This window comes from Felis catus, chromosome D4 (assembly GCF_018350175.1).
Source record: "Felis catus isolate Fca126 chromosome D4, F.catus_Fca126_mat1.0, whole genome shotgun sequence".
Classification (NCBI taxonomy): domain Eukaryota; kingdom Metazoa; phylum Chordata; class Mammalia; order Carnivora; family Felidae; genus Felis; species Felis catus.
Window position 1 is genome coordinate 52,639,900 of NC_058380.1, and position 15,787 is coordinate 52,655,686.

Below are 15,787 nucleotides of genomic sequence, written 5' to 3' on the forward strand. Positions count from 1 at the left end.
AGAGAGGAAAACACGGAATCTGAACCAGGCCTCAGGCTCTGAACTGTCAGCACAAATGTCTGACTCAAGCCTTGAACCCACAAACTGTGAGATCATGACCTGAGTCAAAGTTGGATGCTTAACTGAGTGAGCCACCCAGGTGCACCTTGAAGGCTTTATGCTTATCTGTTTTTGTTTTGGTGGAAATAGTAGTGTCCCAAAATCTTTCCCCAAAATATTTGCTCAAATAATTTAACATTCTTATTTGAATGATCTGTTTCAGATAAGTGAATAAACAGCATGTTTGTCGTAACACCTCAGTCCTAAAAAATAGCAGGTATATCTATACTCCCAATAATTTTTTAGAGGCTGTGAATTCTTCCTTTTCTTTGTTATTTTTCATAGCCTTATCTTTTACACATCCTTTTGTAACAACAATCAGAGGAGGAAGGGGTGAAAAGTCATTGGAGGTTCACACATTTCACATACTGGTGTATGAACTTGTTGGAACATTAACTTGATAACAATTTTTATTCAATTTTAATACTGATTTTTTCCTTTGTTGGTTTATTTAAAAATCAAAATAATGGAAATATCTATAAAGATTCCACACTTTCATTTTTAATATAAATTACTGAATGATATCATCAGCCATTTCTAAATGTTTGTCATATATCAACTAAAGAGTAGAAACAAAGAAAAACAGAGTATCTTCATTATCATCATGTGCATCTCTTTACTACATCTTTAATCTAGATACACAGCAACAAGAGAATCTTACTATTTCAATTTTCAGCTAGTTAGTGATCTTTCACATATACCATAATATTTCTAAAGACATCTGGGAAGAACAAACACATGTATGGTAGGGGAAAAAATAATAATATTGAGAATTAGATTATTTCTTCAATGGAAAATATAAAATCAAGAATAAAGGAAAAGAAAATGTGTAAGTATCAAAACTATTATTTTCCTTAATCCAATTAAATATACCAAACCCACTGACACACAGAGAACCAATTGTTTCTTGATATGAAAAGGTGTGAAAAGAGAGATACTGAAAAGTGTGAAGCCTGTTTTATTTACCTAAGGGGCATAAAAAAAGCTAGGAAAGTAAAAGTCCAAGGTCTCCCATAAAAGGTAATGAAAAGACAAAGAACTCAGTAGAAACAACAACAACAAAAACAGTTCAGCCAAGAATAAATAAGAAAGGTTTGGAGTCTAAAATGGGCCTACATTTTATTAAACATTTATATAATTTAATAATTTGAGTCAATTTCACATAGCTTTATTTTTGTACTCCTCATATTCCTCTATAGAAAACAGTGGTTTCAAAAAAAACTGACAAAATCCTTATTAGTTTAAGACTACCATATGCTGCAGTCAGAAATGACCTTAAACTCTCAGCAGCTAAACTGGGAAAACCAGTATTTTCTACCGCTGTTACATGTAATAGCATTGAAAAACACCTTTGTCATAGATTCATTTTGCCATATTCTTAAAAAAAATGTGTTTAATGGCTTTAAATTAAATATGTAGTACTGTGCTTTTATCTTCCAAGCATAAGAGCAAAGATATGAAGAGACTATGAATATCTCATTTATCCCATTCTCTAATCAGAAGGATGATTACACCACAACAAAAATTAACTCAAAATTGATTAAAGACTTGAAAACAAGACCTGAACCATAAATTTTCTAAAACAAAACATAGGTGATAAACTCCTTGACATCACTCTTGGCAATGATTTTTTCAATTTGATTCCAAAAGCAGGACTGACTATATCAAACCCAAAAAAACACACAGCAAAGGAAATCACCAACACAGTGAAAAGGCAATAGATGAAATTGCGTGTTCACTTATGCTAAATGAAGTAAGTCAGAAAGACAAATGCCATGTGATCTCAATTATATGTAGAATCCGAAATAAGAAAAACAGAAACAAAGCTCATAGATGCAGACAATAGGTTGGTGATTGCAAAGGTTGCAGTTTTAGGGGTGGGTAAAATGGGTGAAGGGAATCAAAAGTTACAAACTTTCAGTTATGAAATAAGTTACAAGGAAAGTAATTCACAGCATGAAAACTATAGTTATTGATACTATGTTGCATATTTGAAACTTGTCAACAGAATAAATCTTATATTCTCATCACAAAAAATAATAAAAGAACATTAACTAGTCTTATGGTGGTGATCATTGCTCAGTATATACAAATATATATGTACATACAGAAAATATATGTATACAAAATATATATATACATAATATATGTATACACAATATGTACACAATATATATACACAATATAGTGTATATATATTGTATACACTATGTATATATATGTATATATATATACACACACACACACACAAAATATCATGTTGTATACCTGAAAGGAGTACATCAATTGTACCTCAGAAAAAGAACATAAATAACACAAATGTAATGTAGATACAATGTGTATTTGCTAACAATGAAATGTTGATAATGCCTCAACATTTATTAACATTAATTTATTAAGTATTAATATGTGATAAGTAGTAAGCATTAAAGTTAAGGCCATAACTCAATCCACAGTGTATTTATACAAGAACTAAAGAAAACAATGAAACTATATCCTCTATACCTACACTATGCTGTTCCTACGGTTCAACCCAATGGTAAATGGCTTACATTCTGCAGAAGACAAGCATCCCGGAACTCTGTAATTCTCTGAAAGTTTGACAAGAGACTTCTATTGTGTGTCTGAAATGTTTTATAAACACATGAATTGTACCCTATGGCTAATTATGGGGAAATTAATAAATTAGATTATAAAGACCCCTGTCTCTGAAAGAAAAAAAAAAAAGAGAGAAAATAAGTGAGAAAATTGCAGCAGGATGTATGTAATTATCCAACAAACCATTGATAGCTAGATTAGAAGACGATCTTTCTCCCATTTCTTCAGTGTTGTTGTTGTAGGAAAATAGTAACATGCCATTGATACTTAAATGTGTTTCCAAATAGGTGTTTTCCTCAAGATCTCAGCCATTGCTTGTTTGAATAATTTCCTTTTCTGCACTCAGTGTGCTGAGAATTTACATTATGTGCAATATTCTTGAGTATTCTAAGTGGTTTTATCACATCACTGGAAGGCTGTTAAATTACTATGTGTGACATTGAAACAAAAGACATTTTCTTCTTTGGGTGCACACATATACAGCACAATTAGATTCGGTAAAATGATTCTGAAGGCATTCCACATATTAAGACGTGCAGTTTCTTACCAAAAATCACTTTGTTCTTAGACATGCTTTCTAACCAATGATGTGTAATACTGGTAAATTATATTAATATTACACTGGAACTGAAGTAATCTTTCACATCCTTCCTTGAAGTTTTTGAGAATTCATTGGAATATATAAAGTGAATAGAAGAAATCTAGCAAAGTAGCCTATAACCCATCCAATTTTCCCCTCATTCACCATAACACGATGCACTGATACATTTGATAAATCCTTGTGATTATTGTCTGTCCATAGAAAACATTAAACCCCAATGATATATAATCAGAATGAAGAAGAGTGTTTGGTGAAAAACAATTGGAAAGATAATTTTTTTAAGATGGCTATTTGTTTCAAAATAACATTTTACTGTTAAATATTCTACTCATTTTATTGTTAAAGAACAGAAAAAGTACCAAGAAAAAAGCAAAAATCACCTTAAAATACACTGAGAGAAAATGACTGCTAAAATAGTGCTCTCCACGCTTGCAGAAATCGTAATTCCTTAATTACACGTTATTCACCTACATATATTTATTCATGGATGTTTTTCACAAAAATAAGATCCTTAGCTATGGCATCATTGCTGGTTATTGTCTCCTTGTTTGACTTTGAGGATTTGTGCGAGAAGTAAGTAAAAGCTAAGACACAGTTGTAAGATACCTCACTATATGTTGAAAATGTACCCAAATACACACTTATTAAAAGACTAGGAGCTATTGTGTTCTGAAAGTTCAAGAGTATCTTTGTTCACTGCTTGAGTGCTAAGATAATGAAATAGACTTCAGGGGTCACAGATGACAAAAATAAGTGGGCAAAATTTGTTCAGGAAAGTAACTAAACAAACAGTGATGACTGCAACAAATAATAACAATAATCCCTGAAGGGGTAGGAGAATAGGACTACCAGTATTTCCATATTAAAATATTCAAATAGTCCAATTTTCAGCATTAACAGAACCCTGAGGTGTACAAAGAAAGCATGCTTTATGTTCAGGAAATAAAATAATCAAAATCATTACTGAGGAAGCAGAGACATAAGGACTAAGCAGACATTAATAGAAAATATTAGTTCAATATTTTAAACACCTATTTTAAATATCTTCAAAGAACTAATAGAAACAATGTGTAACTAAAAAAAAAGGATATGTCATAAAATAGAAACTATGAAAAGGAAATAAATATAAATTGCAGAGTTGAGAACTACAATAACTGAAATGGAAAATTCACTAGAGGAGTTCAACAGCAGATAGAAGCAGGCAGAAAAACATTTAGTGTAGTTCAAGTAAGTTAGTTCAGACTGAGAAACACACACACAAAAATATCAAGACAAATGAACACAGTCTAAGAGACCTGTTGGGTACCACCAAACCTATGAACATTATCATAATGTAAGTCACAGCAGGAGAGTGAGGAAAAAAAAACAAGTATTTTAAAAATAAGGCTTAAAAAATCCCCAAACATGATATAAAACATTAATATACACATTCAGAAAGTTCAGTGAACTTGAGGTAAAATACACTCAGAGGTCCACACTAAGACACATCATCAAACTGTCAAAACCCAAAGTCAACGAGACTATCCAAAAAAGCTGCAAGAGAAACAAAGTATCAAATATAAAGTATCCTCAAAAACATTAACAGCTGATTTTCATAACCATAGAGTGTAGAGGAAGTAAGATGCTATCATCAGAGTTTTAACAGAAAAAAAAAAACATCATCCTACAATTCTGTGTCTTATAAAATTATCTTTCAAAATGAAGGAGAAATTAAGATATTACAAACAAAGCCTGAGACAAGTGCTTACTAACAAACCTTCCCTACAAGAAATGCTAAAAGTAGTATTCAGGCTGAAATAAAGATATTAGATAGCAACTTGAAAACACATGGAGAAATAAGGAACAGCAGTAAAGATAAATGTAAAATACAGTCTCTGTAGAATTTTGTTTGTAACTGCACTTTTTTTTCTTATCTCATTTAAAAGACATTTGCATAAATCGATAATTGCAAAATTGTGTCATTGAGCAAACGATACACAAAAATACACTTTTGGAAATAACACAAGGGAGAATATATAGGCACAGAGTGTTTGCAAATTAATTGAAAATAAGTTGGTGTTAATTTGATCTATAAAGATATTAATTGTAATTCTCAGAGTAACCACTAAGAAAATAACTAGAAAATCTGTAATTATGACAAGGTAACTAAAATGTTGCCATATAAAATATATGTTTAATACAAAAAAGATATAATACATTAAAAAATAAGAGTGGCAGAATTACAAGTAATTAGAGTAAATGTACATGGACCAATCTCCTCAGTTATAAGGCAGAGATTGGCAGAATGGATTTTTTAAAAACGATCCAATTATGTGCTGTCTATGAGAGACTTAAAATTCAAAGATACAAATAGATTGAAAGTAAGTGTATGGTAAAATATTTTCCAGGCAAACAGTAATCACAAGAGTTGGAGTTACTATACTAATAGCAGACAAAATAGACATTGAAAATCATTAAAAGCAAAAAAAGACTTTATAAATTATAAAAGGCTTGAAGCATGTGGATGCTCAATTGGTTAAGTAGCTGACTTCAGTTCAGGTCATGATCTCATGGTTTGTGAGTGCAAGCCCCACATGAGGCTCTCTGCTCTAAGCACAAAGCCCACTTCAGATCCTCTGTCCCCCTCTCTCTCTGCCCTTCCCCCACTTGCTCTGTCTCTCTCAAAATAAATAAATAAACTTGAAAAAATTATGAAAGGGCCAATCCATTAAGAATATATAACATTTATCTATCTATCTATCTATCTATCTATCTATCTATCTATCTATCTATCATCTATATATTTAAACAGGATTTCAAAACATACGAAACTAGCTAGGAGGAGTTAATATGGCACAGTACTAGGGCGATCCTGGGCTTGCCTCATCACTCAAACACAGCTAGATCAACATCAAATCTTTTTGGAACACCTAGGATATTGAGGATTAAGAGAACAATCTGCACAACTGAAGAGAATGATGTAGCCGACACAAGGTACAGAGACTTGAAATGGGGGAGAGAAAAGCAACAGTGCTGCAGAAGGGAGGGAGCCCTTTTCAGAGAGGGAGCACAGAGACAAGAGGGAGCGTGGGAGAGAGCAGCACATTCACACAAGAAAAATACTCTCCCAAAACCATTGACTGAGGAGTAGGGAAGAATGGACTGTTCCAAGTTTTTGCAAAGAGTGGAGGTCAAATTCCGAGGTTTTAGAAGTCCATGCCATTCACTGGAATCAAACCTGGCAGGCAGCGGTGCTCCTGGGGAGAAGGTGGGTGGAAGCCCAGGAGTGGACAGTGGACAACATGGTGTAGGGATCCCTGGGTCACACTGGGAGAGCATGTTCTCCTTCCTGGAATACATATAGAAAGGGTATATTGCCTCTCCAAGGACAAAAGACCCAGTTGGCACCATTGAGTGGCCATTCAACAGCAAGGTACAGAAACGGGCACAGAGGGCAGATAACATCGTCTCAGCTTTTTGCTGTGCTTCACCATAAACTCTCAGCATCAGAGTAACCATGAGACTGCTTTTCTAGAACAAAATGGAACCAGACACAGCACTGTGAGGCTCTCCTCCAGAGGAAGAAAGTAGGTCTGTATCTTGCTGTGTCCTTTAAGATTTGCAGTTTTGAATCAGAACCATGAACAAGTGATAAAACACAGGGATAAAACTGTAAGGCCAAGCATGCTGGTGGCCCTGCCCATGGACAAGTGGAAGGCAAGATCTGATGGAAGCCTGGGACACAACAAGGGAAATTTTTCACTTTTGTATGACGGCTTTTGAAATAGTGGTGGGCCTGAGCTCCCCTCCTTGGGGACAAGAGTGCAGAGTGATGCCATCTTCCCCCTACCCAGCATGGTCTGACTTCACACTTGCACTCTTCATAGACTACATGATACTCCATGTAGAAAACCCAAATAACTCCACCAAAACATTGCTAGAAACGATAAGTGAACTTAGCAAAGTTGCAGGATATAAAATGAACATAGAGAAAACTGTTGCATTTATGTACACCAATAATGAAGCAGCAGAAAGACAAATCAAGGAATTGATCCCATCCACAACTGTACCAAAAATATATAGGTATCAAGGAATAAATCAAACCAAACAGGTAAAAGATCTGTACTCTGAAAACTAGAGAACACTTATGAAAGAAGTTGAAGAAGACACAAAGAAGTGTTCCATGCTCAGGGGTGGGAAGAACAAATATTGTTAAAATGTCTATACTATCTAAACCAACATATGCATTCAATGCATTCAATGCTATCAAAATAATACCAGCACTTTTCAAAGAGGTAGAACAAATGATTCTAAAGTTTGTACAGAGCCAGAAAAGACCCCAAATAGCCAGAGTAATGTTGGAAAAGAAAAGAACGTGGGAGGCATCACAATTCCAAACTTCAAGCTGTTTTACAAAACTGTAATCATCAAGACGATATGGTACCAATACAGTAACAGACACAAAGAGCAATGGAACAGAATTGAGAACCCAGAAATTGACTTCAAACTACATGGTCAACTCATCTTTGACAAAGCAGGGAAGAATATCCAGTGGGAGAAAGAGACTCTTCAACAAATGATATTGGGAAAACTTACACACAAAAAATAAATTCAAAATGGATGAAATACCTAAAAGACAGCATATGAAAATTTATTTAATGCATAGAAACTAGTGCTCAGAGGGAAACTTATTGCCACAAGTACATACATCAAAAAAGATGGGAAAAATCTAAAATCCATACCTAAACTTCCACTTTAAGAAAGTGGAGAAAGAAAATCAAACTCAAACAAGAAAAATAAATTAAATATGAATAAAAAAATAGCAAAATAATGAAGAAAAATGAAATCAATAGTGTATTTTTTAAAAGATCAAGAACATGGACAAACTTTATCCAGACTTAACAAGAGAAGAAAAAAGGAAGAATCAAATTGTCACAATTAGGAATAGACATGTGGACATTACTATGGACCTTACAGAACAGGTAACAGAATATTGTGAACAATTTTAAGCCGCATGTTGCTGTAACAGCCAGATGGAACAGATGCATAGGGAAAAGAATGGGGAAGAGCACTAAGCTGCCATGCCCCTCAGAGCATGCTACTCTATTTCAGTCTGTACATGTTCACCAAGCTGGACACTCTGAATTCTCTATTTTCTGGTTTTAATGGAAGTTTCATTATATAAGCACAATTGATTGAATCACTGGTTACTGACAATTGATTCAAGCATCAGGCTCTGTCCCTCTTCCTGATGTGCGTAAGGGTGGTGGGACTCAAAGTTCCAATTTTCTAATCATAAGTTTGGCTCCATAGACACTGAGTCTGATTCATAGGTGTTTTCCAAAAGTTGTCTCATTAACTTAATACAGATACTTTTATTGCTTTAGGTACTTAGCAAATTCCAAATCTTTTGGGAGCTCTTATGCCAAGGACATAGATGAAAACCAAGTATATTTTTCTAATTATAAATCACATTGTCACAGGTGTAATGAAAATGTTCAGGAATTAGTGGTGATGACTGCACAACACTATGAACATACTCAAAACCAATGAATCACACAAGTTAATGTGGTTAAAATGGTGAATTTCATGTTATATAAACTTAAAACATTTTAAAAGAATCAAATGGGTTTTAGTACTAAAAAATACAGTAACAAAAACAGCTAAATAGGTACGTTCAACAGTGGAATGGAAAAGGGAAAAGAGTCTATAAACATGCAACTAGAACAATAGAGTTACATAATCTGAACAAAATAAATAGTGAAAAATTGCTTGGAGCTTCAAACAATTATGAGCCTATAAGAAAAACAATCTGTCAATCATATCATCTGAATCCCGGAAGAATAAACTGAAAGAGTAAACAAATAACTATTGATTTTCCTTAACTTGGTCAAATACATAAACCTAAAAATTTAAAAACTGAGTAAACCTCAAACATGATAAACCCAAATAAATCAATGCCAAGAGACCTCATGTTTAATAATCTTGTAAAAATGAAGACAAAGAAATTCTGTTGAAAGCAGCTAGTGTGAAATAACTCTTTATCTACCAAGGTAAAATAATGAAGATATGGCCTAATTTCACAACAGAAATTATGCATATAGAAGTAAATAAAACTGCATTTTTATTAGGATAAAACAAAACAAAAAAGAACTGGCAACTAGGAATCCTATATCTAGCAAAAATATCCTTTGACAAGGAGTGAAAAATCAAGATATTCTCAGATAGCAGAAACCAGGTTTTTTGTTTTTGTATCTGTCTTTTTTTTTTTTTTGTAGGCCCATACCTAAAGAATGTCTAAAGAAGTTCTCTAGACATAGTGGAAACAATACAAGCAGAAACTTGGTGACATTAGGTAAGAAGAAATGGCAGTAAAAACAGAAGAAAATAAATATGGGAATTCAACAGATCATCTTTCTCTTGAGATTTCAAAATCATGTTTCAAGCAAAAATTATAATACTGCTTAATACAGTAAATATTTCCACAATTTTGATTATAAATGGGAGAGAGTAAAAGGATATAAATAGAGATAAGTTTTTTACACTTCAGTCAGATTGGTAAAATGTTAACATCATAGATTTTGCTAAGTTATTTATATATAACAATCTTAGAGCAAGCACTAAAGAGCCATATAAAGAAATACAGTAAAAAATACTGGAGACAAATATTTTTTTAGAGTTCCACTTTTACGTGACCTCAGAAGAGCAGGAAAAAAAGAAAACAAAACAGGGAAACAGAAAACAAAGAGACACTACACAGAAAATAAAAAAAGAAAATAACAAATCTTAATATAGCAATACTCACAGTAAATGTAAAGTGTTTAAATATTTAAAAGAGATCAATAGGGGGAAAAAAGCACATCACCTAATTTCATGCTGTAAACAAGAAACTCATTTCAAGTATAATGGTATAAATAAGGGAAAATAAGTGACAGAAAAATATATACTATAAATCATTAGTCAACATTAATCAACAGTAAACAGGGGGGTGCCTGGGTGGCTCGGTCCATTAAGTGACTGACTTTGGCTCAGATCATGACTTCACGCTTGGTGAGTTTGAGCCCTGCACCAGACTCTGTACTCAAGGTCCTGAGCATGCTTGGGATTGTCTCTTTATCCCTCTCTCTATGCCCCTCCCCCACTAATGCTTTGGTCTCTCTCTCAAAGTAGATAAACTTAAAAAAAAATGTAACCAGGAGTGGCTATGTTAAAATGAGATAAATTTACTTAGTAAAGAAAATTATGGAGGACAGAGAGGTAAATTTTATAATGAAGAAAGGGTCAGTCCATTAACTAGATAGAGCAATCTTAAGGTCCTGAACAAGAGACCTGCAAAATACATGAAAACATATAAAATATATGCAAAAACATCTAAAACTAAAAGGAAAAAGAGATGAATCCAGAATTATACTTAAAGACATCAACATCTTGTAAATATTTGAGAGAAATATAGAGAAAATTAGAAGGAACATAGATGAAAATCATAAATTTCCCTAAATTAATCAAAATGAAACAATCTGAATAGACCTGTTACCTTTAAACAAACTGAATTTGTAATAAAAAATCTTCCAAGTAGAAGTATCTAGGTCCAAATTATTCCACTGGAGAATTCATGTAAGTATTCAAAAAATAAACATCAATTTTACAAAATATTTTTCAGAAATGAGAACACTAAGGAAGTCTTCCCATCTCACTTGCAAGACCACTTTATCCTGTTTCTGATTCTATAATCAGACACACACAGTAGGAAAAGGTTAACTACAGATTCATTATTTTCCAGGAACTTAAATGCAACATCTTTAGGTTAATATTAGCAAATCAAATCCAGCAATATATAAAGAGAACCAAGCACCATGAACAAGTGAAATTTCTTCCAGATATGGAAGGTTGGTTCAATATTCATGATTTTATCAATATAATCAAACATATAAAAAAGCTATAGAAAAAATATCATGTGATCATAATCAACTGAAAGAGAATGATCATTTGACAAATCAAACACCTGCTCACTATAAAAACTGTCAGCAAACTAAGAATCTAAGAATAAAATAGAACTTCTTCAACTTCATAGGAATATCTACAAATGTGTGTATGTGTGTAGTTAACACTATACTCAAAGGTGAAATGCTGAATACTTCTCCCCTAAGAATGAAATAGGGCTAGGATATTTACTCTCACCAATACATGCAGCATAATACTGGAAACTCTAGTCACTGAACTAAAGCAAGAAAAGGAAAAGGCATACATATTGGAAATTGAAGGAAAAAAACTGTCCCCATGTGCCTATGATATGATTGTCTGTGTAGAAAATCCCATGGAAAGAAAAAGGAAAAAGAAAAAGGAGAAGAAAAAAGAGAAGAGAAGAGAAGAGAAGAGAAGAGAAGAGAAGAGAAGAGAAGAGAAGAGAAGAGAAGAGAAGAGAAGAGAAAAGGAAAGGAAAGGAAAGGAAAGGAAAGGAAAGGAAAGGAAAGGAAAGGAAAGGAAAGAAAAGAAAAGAAAAGAAAAGAAAAGAAAAGAAAAGAAAAGAAAAGAAAAGAAAAGAAAAAAGAAAATCCCATGGATCAAACAACCTTCTTAAAACTATTGAGTTCACCAAGTTTGCAGGACAATATATCAAAACACAAATGTCAATTTCAGGTCTACAGACTAACAGACGGAAACAAAAATTATACAGTATTTGTGTGATGAAAATTCCATAATGTTCATTAAAGAAATCAAAGAAGCTCTGTACCAATGGATAGACAGGGGCGCCTGGGTTGCTCAGTTTGTTGAGCACCTGACTCTCGATTATGGCTCATGATTGAGGTCATGACTGAGTTCCACATCAGGCTGAACATGGAGCCTGCTTAAGATTTTCCCTCCCTCTCCCTCTCCCTCCCCTTTCCCACCCCCCCAACCCTCACCCCCCCCCCCCCGCTCCTTCTGCTCCTCTCCCCTGCTCATGCTCTAAAATTAAAAACATAATGAATATATACACACTGCATTATGGACTGGAAAATTCAACAGTGTAGTGATCTTAATTATTCCCAACTTGACCTATAAGTTTAATGTAATTTCTATCAGAATCTCAGAAATCCTCTTAAATAGTTTTTACATTTATTTATTTATTTGGAGAAAGAGAAAGAGAGACAGACAGAGACAGAGAGTGCATTCATGAATGTGCAGGGGAGGGGCAGAAAGAGAGGGAGCGCGAGGATCCCAAACAGGCTCTATACTGTCAGCATAAAGTCCAAAGCAAGGCACTTCCTATAAGATCTAGCAATTGCACTGTTTGGCATTAATTTTTATTAAATGAGAACTTATGTTCCTACAAAATCTGTATACAAATGTTTATAGCAGCTTTGGTCATTTGTAATGGTCACAAACTTGAACGTTTAATAAGTGAATGGCTAAACACACAGTGGTACATCCATGTCATGGAATATGAGTTACCACTGAAAAGAATATTGATACACATACTACCTTAGATAAATATAGTCCAACAATTATCTCGAGTGTAAAAAGCCAATTTGAAATGGATACACGCTATATGATTCTACTTATACAACATTCTTGAAATGACAAAGTTATAGAGATGAAAACAGTAAGTTGTTTCTAGGCGTGTGGTGGTAATAGACACAGGTGACTGTGGCTATAAGAAAGCAACACGTGGGCTCCTTGTGATGTTCTGTATCTTGACTCACAAAGTGGTCACATGAATGTAAACATTTGATAACATAATAAATAACAAATAACAAATCACACATACATGAACAAAGTTAGTGCATGTACAACTGATGGACTTCAAAAAAGGTCAAAGGTTTTTTTTAATACCAATATCCTTGTTGTGATTCATACCTGAATTAAGAAACATGTTTCCATCTCGGGAAAACTGGCTGAAGAATATAGGAACCTCTCTGTTATATCTCATAACTATGTGTGAATCTATAATGTCCCAAAATAAAAGGCTAAAGAAAGAGAAATAAAAGCTTTAGAAACAAAATAGTTTATTTAGGGATCCTAAGAAAATGTAAAAAGGAAATAGCATTCTTTTCTTTTTTATTATTATAAAAACTATTTCATAAAAGTCATATACTTCCTTAAGTGCATGGACACACATCTAAACTTTTGTTTATATCACTGCAGGTTAGATTGTCAAAAGAATTATTCTGTAAAGTTATTTTATCTGAAAAAGAAGTATATTCCTTGTATAATTTGATCCTATTTGAAGGAAATGCTTGAGGTGTTCTATTTGAATCACAATATTTCAAACTAAAAAGAGTATCTCTATTAGTATTTAACATCCTGAATACTTAGGGCTTAAACTGGAATCCTTGAAAGTGAAAGTTTTATTTGAATTTCTAAAATGTGCCCGTTTACATGCATGAAATAGCTTTCTACGATATTCTATTCAAGCCATCAGATTTAATGCAATCTTTATCAGGATCCCAATGGCATTTTTTGGTTTGTTTGTTTGTTTCTTTATATTTGTTTACTTTTTAGAGAGAGAGACAGGGTGAGTTGGGGAGGGGCAGTGAGTGAGGCAGACACAGAATCTGAAGCAGCCTCCAGGCTCTGAGCTGTCAGCACAGAGCCCACAAAGGGCTTGAACTCATGAACCCGTGAGATCATGACCTGAGCCAGTCGGACACTCAACTGATGGAGCCACCCAGGCACCCGAATGCCATTTTTCACAGAAGTAGAAAATCTTAAAATTCATATGGAACCATGAAAGGCCACAAATAGCCAAAGCAATCCTGAGAAGAAAGGACAAAACTGGAGATCAAAAGTCCTGATTTTAAACTATATTAAAAATCTATCTTAACCAAAACCATATCATACCAGTACAAAAAATGGACACATAGACCAATAGTACACAATTCAGAACTCAGAAATAAACCCATACATATATGGTCAACTAGTATTTTACAAGGGAGCCAAGAGTACTAAATGGAAAATAAAAAAGATAGTCTCTTCAACAAATGTGCTGGGAAAATTGGACATTCACATGTATAAAAAAACTGAAATTAGACACCTGTCTCTCACCATCACAAAAATTAATTCAAAAAGGATCAAAGACTTAAATATAAGACCTGAAACCACAAAACTCTTAGAAGAAAACAGGAATCAAGCTCCTTGACATGGCTCTTGACAACAATTTCTTGGATATGACATCCAAAGCACAAGCGACAACATAGGAAATTGAAATTAGAAAACTTTGTACAGCAAAGGCAATCATCAAGAAAATTAAAAGACAACCTATGGATTAGGGAAAATATTTGCAAACCACATATCTGATAAGGGGTTAGTACTCAAAATATATGAAGAACTCATTCAACTCAATTATCAAAAAGCCAAACAATCTAAATTTAAAATAAAGGCTTTGAATAGACATTTTTCCAAAGAAGATATTTAAATGGTAAACACGTATACAAAAAGATGCTCAATATCATGAATCACTAGAAAAATGCAAATCAAAACCACAATCATGTAAGATTTCACCTAACACCTGTTAAAATGGCTAATATCAACAAGACAAAGGTAACAGATATTGGTAAGGATATGGAGAAAAAGCAACCCTTGTATACAGTTGGTGGGCATGTCAATTGGCTACGGCCAATTTCTCAAAAAATTAGAAATAGAATTACCCTATGATTCAGCAATTCTGCTTCTGGGTATTCATCTGAGGAAAATGAAATTACTATGTTGAAGATATATCTGCACCCCCATTTTTATGACGTTATTTACAATAGTCAAGATATGGAAACAACCTACATGTCCATAAGTAGATGGATACTGAAATTGTGGGTTGTGTGTACACACACACAACACTCATGCACACACACAAAGTGGAATTCTATTCAGCCATAAAAAATGGGAATCCTATCATTTTGACAATATGGATGATTCTTGAGGAGATTATGCAAAGTGAATTAGGTCAGAGAGGAAAAGACAAATACTACATATTCTCACTCTAGATGTCAAAGGCATAAAAACCAAACTTAAGAGATCAGATTTGTGGTTGCCAAAGGCAAGGGGAAGAGGGAAGAGAAATTGGGTGAAGGTGGTCAAAAAACAAACTTCCAATTATAAGATAAATAAGTACTGTGGATGCAATGTACATTATATTTGCAAGTTGCTAAGAGAGTAGTAGATCCTAAAAGTTCTCAGCAAGGAAAAAAACATTTTTGTACTCATATGATATAATAGATGCTAATTTATTGTGGTAGTCATTTTGTAATATACAAAAGTAAAATCATTATGCTATACACCTTAAACTTATACGGTGGGGTATGCCAATTAGATCTTCGTAAAACAGAAAGAAAAAAAGCACTCTATTTAAAGTGTAAAGTACTTACCCATTACTTGGTGGTCACATGGTTCTTGTATCTCCTTTTTCTTCATATTTGTAGGTGTCTGCAAAAGATCATGATACACATATTCACATTAATGCATCATAGTTAATATACATAAAAACTAGCCAAATCCAAAAGTCTGTTTCATCTCAAATATGTCTTAAAATCATGACTT

The 15,787-nt window shown here is 33.5% G+C and overlaps 1 long non-coding RNA gene across 1 annotated transcript in view; it reads right to left on the reverse strand.

Annotated features, from left to right (window-relative positions):
* The window catches only part of LOC123381588, a 155,532-nt gene that overhangs the window by 17,790 nt on the left and 121,955 nt on the right, over positions 1 to 15,787 (reverse strand). The window contains exon 2 of the long non-coding RNA XR_006588793.1: positions 15,616 to 15,673. This is a non-coding gene — a long non-coding RNA (uncharacterized LOC123381588). The remainder of the gene's footprint in view (positions 1 to 15,615; positions 15,674 to 15,787) is intronic.